Source organism: Aotus nancymaae, unplaced genomic scaffold (assembly GCF_030222135.1).
Source record: "Aotus nancymaae isolate 86718 unplaced genomic scaffold, 86718_ANA_hifiasm-v0.15.2.pri h1tg000076l, whole genome shotgun sequence".
In the NCBI taxonomy this organism is placed as follows: Eukaryota; Metazoa; Chordata; class Mammalia; order Primates; family Aotidae; genus Aotus; species Aotus nancymaae.
In genome coordinates, this window is record NW_026988491.1 from 20,503,465 (window position 1) to 20,516,858 (window position 13,394).

The window sequence follows — 13,394 nt, forward strand, 5'->3', positions numbered from 1 at the left end:
TGGTGATGATGGTGGTGGAGGTGGTGATGATGCTAGTGGTGATGGTGATGATGGTGGTGATGGTGATGGTGGTGTTGGTGATGATAGTGATGATGGTGGTGGTGGTGGTTATGATTGTGATGGAGGTGGTGATGGAGGTACAGGGGTTGATGGTGGAGGAAGTGGTGGTAATGGTAGTGTTTTTGTTGGTAGTGGTGCTGATCTAGAGAATACAAAAGAGGAAGATCTCTTCTTCACCCACTGGGTCCAGTTTGGAACCTGGATGGACCCTCATCATGTTCTAGGCCCTGGACAGGACCTGCCCTCTTGGCTCTGTTTTTCATGGGAGCGATGTGGGGAGGGGTGTGGTGCTAGGTGACCTCAGGGCACCCTTCTCAGTTCTGGAGCCACAGGACCTCTTTTCTGTGGGGAGGGGAGGAGTCAGTCTCTCCTTAGTGGGTAGAGGCAGGACCAGGATTGAAGGTCAGCAGCTGGGCAGTAACAGTGAGGGAGGCCAGCCTGTGCTCTCACGGCTGTCTGAACCTGCAAGCCAGCAAGGGGCCTGTCCGGGGCTGGAGTCCACAACGTCCCCTGCAAAGGATGATCTGGATTCCTGTGAGACAAGGACCCAGGGGCAGTTCTGAGGTGAGGCTGGTGATATCCAGGGCCTCGGGGCACTGAAAGCTCCTTCCTGGGACCCCACTGACCCCATTTCCACCTCATGACCAGACCCTGAGCACGGAGCCTAAATGCGGGCCTCCCGTCCCGGCCTCACGGTCCCAGGCTCCATCAGCACAATGGTGCAGTGACATCGGTGCCTCCTGAGAAACCGGAGGTCTTCCCCCAGGCCCCAGGATTCACGCAGCTCTTCATCCACAGCCAGTCCTCTCTGACAACGCCCAGCAGGCCCACCAGAGGGCACTCCAGGGCAGCGGAAAAACCTGGTGGGCGCCAGGCCTGGGCGCGGGAGCTTGGACTCCCAGGACTAGGGGAGTCTGTCCCGCCCTTAGGACACAGGGCGGGAGTGCAGGGCGTGGATTCCCAAAGACCTGGCTTCCAGGCTGCTGGGCTGTATGACCCTGGCAAGTTCCCCGTCCCTGTGTAGTGCTGCCTGCCTGGGGGGGCTTCAAAGAGGACCCTGTAGGACCGGGGGACACTTGGCCGCACCTCTATCCCATGTCCCCACTGAGGCCAGGTGGGGTCATGGCGTCTGGGGCCTTTGCTGTCCCCATGAGGAGAAGCAGGATGAGCTTTTGAAGCTACAGTCCCCAGGGGCCGAGGGGTCTGCAGGCCCCAGAAGCACCCGCTTGGCCACCCAGGACACACAGCACATGGCAGGGGCCAGGCCCAGCCCCAAGGTAGCAAGAGAGGAGGTGTGGACAGGCCCGTTCTGTTCCTCCACCCCCTGGGTGCAGCGGGGCTGGGACCCCTTGGCTTCTGTGAGTGGTGTGGGTGTGAACCTCAGGGTGCGAGTGTCTGGTGAGTCCCTGCTGCCACTTCTCCCGGACTGACGCGCGGGAGGGGCCTGCTGCATGCCTCGTGGCCATAGCTCTCTCTGTGGTGTCCCCAGCGGCTGCTCCGTTCACCTTCCCACCAGCTCGCGCGTGCGTGGGCTCCACTCCTTCCAGGCCTTCCCCTGCTTTCTCCGGTTGTATGATTCTTCCCTGTGGTTGCTGTCACGGCATCAATGACGGTGAATGGGCGCCACAACATGCTCCATTCCTGCTCACGGCTGAATCCCACCTGCGCTCTTGCCCCGGGACCTCATGGTCAGGAGGGAGAGGGCTCCTGAAGCCAGCCCCACACCGTGAGTGGCCAGGGCGAAGCGGGGGCGAGCTCGGTGCATCTAGGAAGGTTCCAGAGCTCACTCCTTCCGCAAGTGTCAACCAACAAGCATCTCCATGTGGGCCTCATGTGCCAGGCCTGCGCTGAGAGGCCCTGATAATACCAAAATCAGCTCCAAAGTGTAGCGGTCCCCTTCAGTCCAGGAATTGCTAAGTCAAGCTCAGAGTCTAGCAGGAGAGACAGACCGCTCGCATCTGAGCTGGATGGGACCAGATGTAACAGGGAGAGCCAAAGGCAGATCAGGGAGGGCTTCCCTTAGGCGGTGCCGCTTGGCTGAGTCTGAGAGGCAAGGAGGGGATAGCTGGGCCCTGGGAGCCACTTGCAGGAACAAGTTAAGTTCCATGTAAGGCCCCGGGGGTGACACTCGGGTCAAAAGGCCAGCAGCAGGCAGGGCTGGGCCTGAGGCCAAGGACAGAGCTGAGTCCTGGCCTGCGGCAGTGGGGCCAGGGCAGGCACCGGGACCTCCAGGGTGCCCCGGTCCAGGGAGGGGACCTCCAGGCCATCCCAGCCCAGGGAGGGGTCCTCCATGTCATCAGGGTCCAGGGAGGGGACCTCTAGGCCATCTGGATCTAGAGAGGGGAACTCCAGGCCATCTCAGTCCAGGGAGGGGACCTCCAGGCTGCCCCCATCCAGGGAGGGCTGATTGACTCTGGACTCTGTTCCCTGCGCTGACTCAGAGGGCCAGAGCCTCTTTGAGGAACTCGGTGGGGCCAAGCTCCTGGTCCACGGCCTGGTTGCCGGCTGTGGTCTGTGTCGAGGAACAGGAACCCCAGGTCCCATACTGCCTGTCCAGGACCTCTCCGCAGAGCCTGCCCCTTCCCCTTGGCCCAGGCGTGGCATCAGGGGTGGCTCCTGCCATGACCCCGCCCATCGAGGGTGTTTCCAGGGCCAGGGATGCTGGCAGGTACACAGGCGACAGAGGGGCACACGCCATTCGGGTGGGCAGGGGCTGGGGGCAGCAGTGCCCAGGGACTACAGGAGCAGAGCCCCGAGGGTTCAGGGGAGAGTGCCAGGAGGGGGAGTGGGCAGGAGAGGCAGAGCAGAAATGACTAAGGGGACCTGGGGACACAGGAGGTCACAGCACAGGTCAGGGCCTGTGTCAGGGGAGAGGGGACAGGAAGGGTTCTAAGATAAGGATGGAGAGGCAGGCCACAGGGAACCCCTGGACTGAGACCCCGATGCAGCAGGCTTGAGGGACCTGGAGAGAGGGCACTGCAGGTGGAGGGTGGAGGCCACGGTGCAAAGGCCCTGCAGGGGGCAAGGGAGGGCAAGGGCTGCAGGAGAGCGGGGAGACGAGGCAGAGACTTTCCCAGGCCCATCCCTCCCAACTCGCCCCCTCCCCCACAGGGTCCCTGGGCCCTGCCATTTTAAGGCTGAAAGAAACCAGTTTGAGTCAAACTGGAAGGGCCTCCTCTGGGAATCCAAAGCCCTAAATCCCAGCGCCTGGGCAGCGGGTTCACTCCAGGACACACTGGTCTTCTGACTTCTGTCTTCCTGTGTAGCTGGGGGGATGGACGGCCCTGGCCCCGGGCCCCTGCTCCCCGCCAGAGCATTGTCTGCCAGGCCAGTGGCGGAAGCAGAGGCTGCTGGGGCAGGCGGGGCCTGCAGGAGGAAGCCTGGGCCCCCACCCTGCCCCCAGCCCTCCGCTCAGCCTCCACTTGCCCCACCCCCTCTGCCTTGGAAGCTGGGGTGCAGAGGCTGGACATGGAGACCCGCCCTGCCTCCACCAAGGGCCCCTCAACCCCAGCCAGGACCCTCCCTGTCCTTCCACCCGGCCAACTCAGCCCAGCCCCCTGCGGATTCTCAGGACAGTCTCGTTGTCCAGCCTATGGGTGACTGACCCACAGTTGCCCTGACTGAGGATGTTGGCCACCTCTCCACCCAGAGGGAGGGGAAGAGAGAAAGCCAAGGCCTAGTTTACCAGGGAAATGACTCCAGGCCTGGCTGCTTCCTCCTCCCTAAAGAAAGAATTCAGCCTGAGGTGCCATCTAGGGGCATTCTCCAATGAGAGGGGACAGCTCAGAGGTGGGGGGATGTTCTGTATGCACTTCCTGCCTGCTGAGCTCAGGAGCCCCGGGGCCAGGCAGCTGGAGACACAGACCAGCAAATCAGCAGCAGAAAATAGAAAGGACATTGACAGCTACCACCTGGCACCTGCCTTAGAAAATGCACTGAGCACGAAGGAAACAGACGTGCAAGCAGCCAGGCAACGCTGACACTGTGTGGATAGGGGCAGGGATTCAAAGCCCAGGCTCAGGTGGGCGCGTCCCAGGCACTTGCTGCCATGCTTCCCAGAGGGTGGAATTCTCCATTGTGGGGTGGGGGCATCTCAAGGGTTGTAGAAACCAAGGAGCTCGAAGGAAGGAGCCAGGGATCGCCTTGTTCAGAAGGGATTTGGGGATGCAACCAAGATGCCACAGAACATGTATTTAAAAGTAAAGGTGAAAAATGAAGGGAAGGCAGAGAGAAGACGGGTCTAAGTGGAGTCAGAGATGAGCCCACAGCTTTGGCTCCAAGCTTCCTAGCAGCAAAGGCAAAAAGGGAAAGGGGCAGTTTAAACACATTACTAGTCTATGGGCCCTACTTCTGAAGCCTCTCTCCCATGGCGGACTGGGGATGCCAGAGGAAAAGAGCGTGTGTAATTCCTTCCCAACCTGTACACAATCAGAGCATTGCACTGTCCTGGGCTCCTGGGCTTCCAGGTGAAACAGCCCCCACTTGCCAGGCCCTTAGCCCGTGCCTGTCGCAGCCCCCTGCTTCCTCCTCACAACAGCCAGGGCACTTGAGGTCTGGGTCTCAGCTGTCACTCTTCCAACCCTATACATGAGGGGATGGAAGGAGGGAAGCCAGCACTTCGTGCGGACGTGGTGGTCCGTCTGCTCCTACAATGCAGATGCCGGCTCTGCACAGGGACCCCATTCCACAGCCCCACGTGTGTGCACCCCTTTGGGGGGACCTGTCCTCCCATCCAGGTGCCTCCCAGATGTGTGGCCTGTGCTGGGGGACTTGGTTTTCTGTCTGGTGGCTGCTCCTAGCACCCTCAGCTCTGTCCTCCCCACCCCTGGCCAACTGGGCTCCTCCCTGCAGGCCGGGCAGCTGTGGAGGGAGCACGGTGCTGAGCGTTCAGTCCTTTCAGTCTGGCCGGCCCCCGGCCCAGTGGCTCTGAAGGTGCCTGGAGAACCAATGGCTGAGGCCCCCGCTGGGCAGTCCAAGCCTTTCACGTATCTGTTCAGCAAAAGAGAAAACTCCTCCCCCCCCACCCCACCCCTAGGTGTCCCCTGCCCCTTCTGCCTGGGGCAGGTGATGGCTCCATACGGGCCAAACCCAGATGCAAGTGGATCGAGGCCGAGGACACGGGGATCCCCTGGAGTGCGCACAGACGGTGGCATCCGTTTGACCCGCTGTGGCCTCCAGAGCCCTGAGCCCATGTGGGCCAGAAGGTGCAAGAGTGTCCAGGAGCCCAGAGAAGACTGGGGCTTGCTCCCATTACCCCAAAACGCACATGCTGGCAACAGCCCCTTTCTTGTGCTCCACGGTCACAGTGGGAGCGCCTGGCTTCTGCTCCCCGCAGGGCTGGGCTAGAATCAAAGTCTTTCCTCTCTCGGTATCAGCTGGGCTCCACCAGCCGGCAACCCTGGAGAGCTAGGCAGAAGTGAAGGCCTTCCGGCCGGCCCAGGGCTCACATGACACCTCCACCACCTCCTCACAGGGCAGCGCAGGCCCAGCCGACCCAGAGGAGGAGAATGAGCACCGCTCTGGACAGGGCGTGGTGAGGTTCTAGGAGGCCGTTGGATGGGAGGTCCAGCCTCCACAGCGTCCTCCACTCCTTCTGTAACAGGAAATCCGCCCTTTGCCCTGGCCGCCTTGCCTGACCCTCCCCGGAGCACACTCCAGCCACCAGGCTTGCATATCTGAGCCCTGCTGTCACTTTTCTCTCTGCCTTCCCAGTCCCTCGCTCTGCCTGCTCCAGCCGGCCCTGGAGGCCAACCCAGTGGGCACGTTTGCTGGCTCCCTGTGCTGGGACCCGCCTGCAGCCTCTGCTGGTTCGAGGCACCTGGCAGGAGGCCTGCGGGGCCCCATCACCAGCGGCTGCAGCTCCCTCCCCATTTGGCCACCAGCCCCAGAGAACGGCTTCTTCCCTCCTAGCTTTTCCTGAGCTGGGCCCACGCCTTTGTCCTGTTATTAAATGCTCCTCAAGGGGCCCACACAGAGGGGCCACGCTATCTGCTTCCCCCAGGAAGCCGAGAGGGCCGCCAGCTGTCACCCGCGGGTCTCCGGCCAAGGGGCTGGCCCCTTCAGACTTCCACAGCAAAGAGCTGCTTTGAGATGGTCACTGCCCTCGCGCTGGCTCAGTGGGCACAGGGCTACAGGCTGCAGCTCCAGAAAGACTGGCCCCAGCAGGGGAGCCGGCGCCAACCAGACAGCTGAATCCACAGCGACCACCGCGGGTCCAGGCCGCCTGCAACCTGGCTGCCCCACACGCAGGACTGGGGGCCACTTAAGGCCACCGGTGGGACCTTCCTCCTCAGTGGAAATGATAGCAGCCCACCACCCCCTTCCCCACCCTGGCTCCTGGGTCCCACAGTGAGGCCTCCTGGGTACACAGCCTGGGTGAGGGGTTGGCTGCTCCAGATGTCACATTCCGACCTTACATCCCCTGCCCAGCAGAGCAGGGGGTGTCAAAGGGGTAGGGGCACTTCGGGGAGGCATGAGGGGTGGGGTGCACTTCGGAAGCCTTGAGAGGTGCCCTGAAGGCTTGAACCTCTCCCGGGGGCAGCAGGAGAGCCATGACTATGGCTGGGCACAGTCCCCTTTTAAGAAAACTGCCCTGATGGCTGCTAATGGAGGAATGGAGGGACAGAGGCCATGGAGGGAGACTCTTTCGCTGGGGCTTGGAGGGCTTCGGGGCAACAGTGCAGCCTAAACAGAGCAGGCCTTGGACAGAGGTGGACGGAGCCGGATGTTGAGGGTGGGACAGGCACAGTGAGAGGCAGCCATACTAGCCACTCCTGCCAGCCAGGCCTGGTGGTTGGTGTCACCCTCCCAGTCCTGGATCTCAGGGACACCACTCCCCAGGCCCAAGCGGCTGAGTCACGTTTGCTGCCTTGAGGGTACCTGGCCATTGGCTTGGGCAAATTTGTTCTGATTTAACCCAAAATAATGACTTGGTGGCTTTCCTAGCTGTAGCCTCCAAGCTTTCAGGCCACCTCCCCTCCCAGATGTCCCTGAGCTGGACCTGAGACTGACCCAGAAGAGGGCAAAGAAGACTATGGGGTGACGGGGCACAGACACCCCCTATCTGCACCAGGACCCGTGGGGCAGAGCGTACCCTGTTGTTGCCCTGGGCACCGTGGCCAACTGCCAAGGGACAGATAGATGGTCCTTCCTAGTCCTCAGACCTCAGGCACTCACAAGGTGAACTCGGACCTTCTCCTGGGCCCCCACAGTACCCCACACCAAGCCCTTAGCGTGCTCGCAGCATGGAGGTGGGCTTCACCCCTCAGCCCCTCTACCTGGGATGCCACATACCTCTTCAGGGCCAGGAGAGTCCCCTCCTAGGGCTGCCGTCCCCAAGGTCCCCAAGGATGCGTCACTCTCTCTCACCCCAGGCCACCCAGGAGGGTTGACCTCAGTCACATGTCTGCCCCTCCGACTAGGAGAGCCCTGGAGCAGGGACCACATTCCACACCTTAGCCTCGGCCCACGGCGTGAGTCTCCGGAAGAATAAGCCTCAGTTTCCCCACCCACTCCTCCCCTTCCCAGAGCCTGAAGCTCCAGGTGGCTGCTGACTAGAGGGGAGGGGAGCACTTTCCCTGGAATGTCCAACTTCCAACCTCTCCGGCCCCAGCTTCCTGCAGGCTCTGACCCTGAAACTGACAACCCAACTATGAAGTGACAATTATGATCTTCCCTCTCTTGTGTGTAGGAGGGGTGATGATTTAATGAAATATCACAAGTGACACTCTCACCCAGGGCTCCCAGAGAGGGCAGCCCCAGCCCTATGACACCCATGGGCCTGGGGGAGCTCATGGCTTTGAGGGTGTCGGTGGCCGTGGGGGTGCCCCGGCTCTGGACTGGGCTGCCATGTGTTGCTATAGCCACCAGAGGGCAGCAGAGGTGAGCCGTTCCGCCCTCGGGAGCTGCAGCCTGTGCTTCCTGCCAAGAAGGGGAGACGAGAAGGCCCGCAGGGTCACTTGAGGCCAACATCGGATCCAGCTTCACCGCTGCTTCCCGCTCGCCTGGAGCCAGCCTGGCCCTCATCTGTGCTGGAAGGGCACGCTGCGCCCGACCAGACAGACATCTCCAACCCAGAGACTCAGCTGCAGCCCTGGCCGCCAGGCCCACGCCCACTTGGAGTCCGCCCCCGCCCAACTCCTGTCTGCAGATGGGGAAATTGAGGCCCAGCCAGGGCAGGGATTGGCTGACGTTTTGCAACAAATTCAAGTCAAAGACAGGCCCAGCTGGGGCTGCCAGAGCCGAGGCCCGCTCGGGACGCTACTGGCCAACACAGGGCCCAGTACGGTCCCAGTCTCACCCAGAGCTGGGTCCTTCCGGCCCGCTCTGCCCGCCCCTAGGGGAAGTGACCCTCCTCCACCTCCCAGGGCCCACAGGAGTGGGCAGGAGGCGCCCCTGGGCCGGGCACCAGGTGCCAAGTCGCTGTCTCCGCCTCGGGAGCTGCTATGCAAGGCCATTTCCAGTTCTCCGTGTCCTTCCTGCCATCTGGGAGGTCCGGGGCTGCCGGGCCATGCTGGTCCCTGTGGCCCTAGGGCCTGCCCAGCGCAGAGCCTGGCAGGAAGGAGGGAAATGGGGGTGAGGGAAGTGAGTCACCCCTTGGGACACTTCCCTGCTCAGTTCCCGCCTCTCCGCAGCTTCTGTGAGGCAGGTCATACCTGCAGGGGGGCCTGGCTGCACTGGGAGAGGCAGGGGGTGGGGACGCCACCTTTTCATGGGCCCCAGAGAGGCCCTGAGAGGGACACCGGGTGACAGACCCAGGGGCCTCCTTGCTCGGCCACCCAGCATCCGGCCCCAGCTCAGGAGGGCCAGTGGCCTGAGTGCTGGGCTCTGTGGCCGGAAAAGGCTCATGTTCCAGAAAAAAGCCGCTTGGCCGGTCTGAACAAGCTCATGCTGCTGTTCCCAGACCTGGTGTGGTGCGCGGAGGGAGCCTGCCCATGCCCCCAGCGCCGTGGCCGAGAACAGACGCTGTTTCCTGCTGTGACCGTGCACACGGCCTCTGTTTCCCCCGTGTGCGTGGGGGTGGCGTGTTTGCAGGGCAGGGGCCCCTATAGATCAGGGTGAGGCTGCAGGCCAGGGCTGAGGCCTGCGCCAGCTCGGCCAGGAGGTGAGTGAGTGACTGCGTTCCCCGGCCACTCCACAGTGAGGCTGCCAAGTGTCCGGCCTGGAGTCCGGCTCCGGCTCTTAGCCTGCCTGGCCCGCGTGCGGTGGCATCAGGCCGGCAGGGCAGGGCGACCGCGGCAGCCATCTTCCCGGGGAGCTGGGGCCTGGCCAGCAGCACTTCCCAGCGGCCTCCTCCCGCGCTCTGAGCTGCATTACCTCATCGGGAAGCCATTCCAGAAAGGAGCTGCAGCGCCCTGGGAGTGGGAGAGGGGAGAGCTGCGTCAGCGCCCTCCTGGCAGCCTCGGTGCCAGACAAGGGCAGGCGTCACGCCTCCGGGTGTCTGCCTGCCAATCGACTGCTGGGAGAGCAGCTGGCTTTTGTCAGCGTTTCGGGGTGACTGGGCTGGGCCGCAGCGGGCAGGTGGCATGGCACGGCCCGTGGCCGGCCAGTTACCAGGTGGGCAGAGGATCTATTTCAAGAGCCGGAACCAAATGGCCAGGCATGAGGGGAAGCCAGGTGCAAGCAAGCTCGACGGCAGAGACCAAGCCCTGACCCTGCAGTCCCAGGCCTCAGTTTCCCCCAGGCCAGCCCTCCTCACCCCAGCACCTGTCCTCTGCCTTCTATAGCCACAAAGAGCACCGGACATGAATGAGCAGGTGACTACACTCCCTGCTGCCCGCTGAAGTAAGCCAGAGGCCCTGCCACCCGCAGCCAGCTTGGAGGGTCCTTTCTGGACCACAGGGTCAGGGCTGAGAGGGGTGGGGCTGCAGGGGCGGCTGAGGCGCTGGGGAGGGAGGAGGAGCTTCCTACTTGTGGAGGAGACAAGGGCTGCTCCCAGCTCTGCTCCTAGCCTTCCTGCCCAGTTTGGATTCCAGAAACACCTCTTGGTGCCTCAGTTTTCTCATCTGGGGTGTGTGTGTGTGTGTGTGTGTGTGTGTGTGTGTGTATGTGTGTGTGTTTTGTAGATCGGGTCTTGCTCTGTCACCCAGGCTGGAGTGCTGTGGTGCAATCATGGCTCACTGCAACCTCTACCTCCTGGGCTCAAGCAATCCTCCCCACTCAGCCTTCTGAGTAGCCAGGACCACAGGGGCACACCACCATGCCTGGCTGATTTTTGTTTCTTTCTTTCTTTGTTTTTGTAGAGACAGGGTCTCCCTATGTTGCCCAGGCTGGTCTCAAACTCCTCGGCTCAAGCAATCCACCTGCCTCAGCCTCCATAACCAAGAATGCAGTGGTGGGCAGGAAGTATTACTGGGGATAGGAATTAGCAGGAAGTTTTTCTGGCTTGGAACTTAAGCCCAACCTTGGCAAATGGTAGAATTTTCAGAGAAGGAAGGAGGAAATTGGAGGCCAGTGCGGCAGTGTTAAATATGGCTGCAAAGTCCTTGGTCCTTCTCTCATTGAAGGGTGGGCCCTATGGCCTCTCCTCTTGAATCCAGGTGGGCTTGTAACTACTTCAACCAAGAGAATTTGGCAGAAGTGCTGCCGGGTAACTTTCAAGGTTCACTCATAAAAGGCCATATGGTTTATAAGTTGGAATCCTAAGTTGCCATCTAAGACGGAAGTTCAACAACCTGAGACCTCCATGCTGTGAGGAAGCCCAAGCTCCATGAGGAGTCACATGGGGGTACACTGTTTGACAGTTCCAGCCTTCTAGCCAGCCCAGCCCAGGCACCAGCCATGCGAATGCAGAAGCCATCTTGGAAGTGGATCCACCAGCTGCAGGTGTCCCGGCCCCCAGCCATCTGAGTTGTCTCTGGTGGGGCACAGAACCCACATAGCAGAGTGGAGTTGTCCCTACTGTGCCCTTTCAGAACAGAATTCCTGAGCATAGTAAAGTGGCTGCAGTTTTAGTCACTGTTTTGGGGCTGTTTGTTAGGCAGCACTAATTAACTATAACAGGAGAGAAGATCAGAACTTCCTGGTACTTAAAGCCAGCCACACAGCCCCTCGAAGCAAGGTTGTCCCAAACTGGAAGTCAGTCCCAAGATCAGGTTCTCCCCACTGCTCTCTGCATTCCCCAGCCCACCCTGGCCCATAAGCACTGCTTGGAACATGAAGTTGCTGGAGCACTCCCAAGCCACTCCCCACACCTGGGAGGAGCCTCTCCTCCTCAGAATCGCAGGGGGCTTTGCAGCTTGGATGACTGTGGACCCAGAAGCTCTGGGGAGTGATCCAGGTTCTCTGCGTCATGACTATCCCTCTGTGCCTCAGTTTCCCTATCCATGGAATAGGGCACAAAACTCATAATCTCTCTGACCCCTCTCAGCTCCTACCCCACTTCCCGTGGGCCTTGTTCATTCTCATATGTGTCTCCCCCACGTCCTCTTACCTACATGACTCTGCCTGCCATGAAAGCAGGAGTCATGACTGGAATCTCACCGCTGAATATTCCAAACCTGGCACCAGCCTAGGTGGAAGGATGGATGCCACTGGTGTTTTCTGAATGGATCAATGAGTCAGTCAATAAATGGAGTGAATGAATGAAAGAAAGAGCTCTTTCTATACTCACTTGATCCATTTATTTCCCCTCCCATACAATAAGGATTCCCTTATCGCAGCCCCAAGAGTCTCCCCTTGCATGCCTCACATGACGGGGAACTCACCACCTTTCAAGATAGCCTATTTCCTGTTGGGGCAACTCTGATCAGAGAGTATTTCCCTGAGCTGGCCTTGTCCCTGGCCCCTCCCCAGGAGAGAGGAAAGAAGGGGGAGGCAGAGGAAGGAGACCTCAGTCCCCATGGTCCACAGAGCTTGTGTCTGGTGAGTGCTGAGAGCAGTTGGAGGGACTCCAGAGCTCCCCTTGGCTCTCTCTGTGCCCGGCCCAGCTAAAGTCCCAGGGTGGGCGGGGGCAAGGCACTGTCCTGCTCTGCCCAGGGCCCAGCTGGGGCAGGGCCAGCGCACCAGGAGGTCCACAGGGGCAGAGAAAGCAACCGGGCGGGAGCGGAGCTGGGGCAGGACAGGTGGTCTGTGCTGTTTCCATGGCTCCGGTGCCTCTGCCTGCCTCACTGGCCTGGGAAAAACAAGCCAGGCACTGAGCAAACAGTGCCTGTGACTGCCGCGGACAAAGGCTGGGCTGTTTAGGCAACCCGGCAGCCAAATGGGCCTCCCTGGTGGAACATTGGTTTAGACTAGGCCCGTCGGGGCTGAGCTGCCAGGCCCCACAGCCTGTCCCTTGGGTCTCTGGGGAACAAGCTAGGGCTGGTTGGTGGGGGAGGCACGTAGGGAGTGGAAGGGAGGGGCTGGGAGGGCTGGGGCAGGCACTATCCCAGTTCTGCCCTCTGGGCACACAGCTCCCTTGCCCAGCCATTCAGGAGAATGAAGACAGCACAAGCTCAGTAGATAGATAAAGGAAGAGGGTTTCTCTGTCCAGTCGCAGTGACTGGAGCTCAGTAGCCACATACCCCTCGGGCCTCCCACCCTCCCAAGGGGCTCCCCTAAAGACTAGCCAGTCCTGTGCCCACGTGTGAAGGATATTTTTACTGCTACTGTGGACAGATGCTGTCTTTGGCCCCAAGCCAGGCAAACCCAGAATGCCAGAGTGCAGTGCGGGAGGTGGTCCTCCCCGGGAGGGAAGGGGCTGGGGACAAAAGCCCTCTACAGGGGCAACTCAGAGGGCTGCCCTCCTGGCTCTGGCTCCTGAGACAGAGCCCAGGACCAGGTGGTGGCTGGCTCTGCTAGCAGAGTGCACTGGACTGTCAGAGGCCCTCCCTCCCGGGGCCCCCCACGTGAGTGCTGTGGCGCTGACATGAATCTTTGCTCTAGGCTGTTTTCTGGGAAGACCCAGAGTGGGACAGGAGCTCAGGGAGAGGCCTCTGCCAGTACATGGGTTACAATGGCATCTGCCGTCCTGGAACTCAGAGGCAGAGAAGACGGGACCCTGTCATCCCAATCATTGTGACTCTGCAGCGTGGGATGCTGAGGGGCACTGAGGGTACAAGGACCCGGAGCTGAGGGACTGGGCTGGCCTGCAGGGGAGAGGCTGTGATTTTAAGGAGAAAGGAGATAGAGAAAGGGCCCAGGGCAAGGGGTGCTGTCTACAGAGCAGCCCCTGGGGCCTACAGAAGCCCCCTTGTCTGTGTCCCCATGGGCTCCCAGGTAGCGGTGTTCCCAGCACCCTTCCCCCTGCCCCTTCCCCACTTGAGGCTGGACTACTCGCCTGCCTGCAGGGGATTTGTGGGGTCTCAGCCCCACAGCCCGGGGGCAGCAGCATGCTCTGCTGAGCTGGCAGCCAC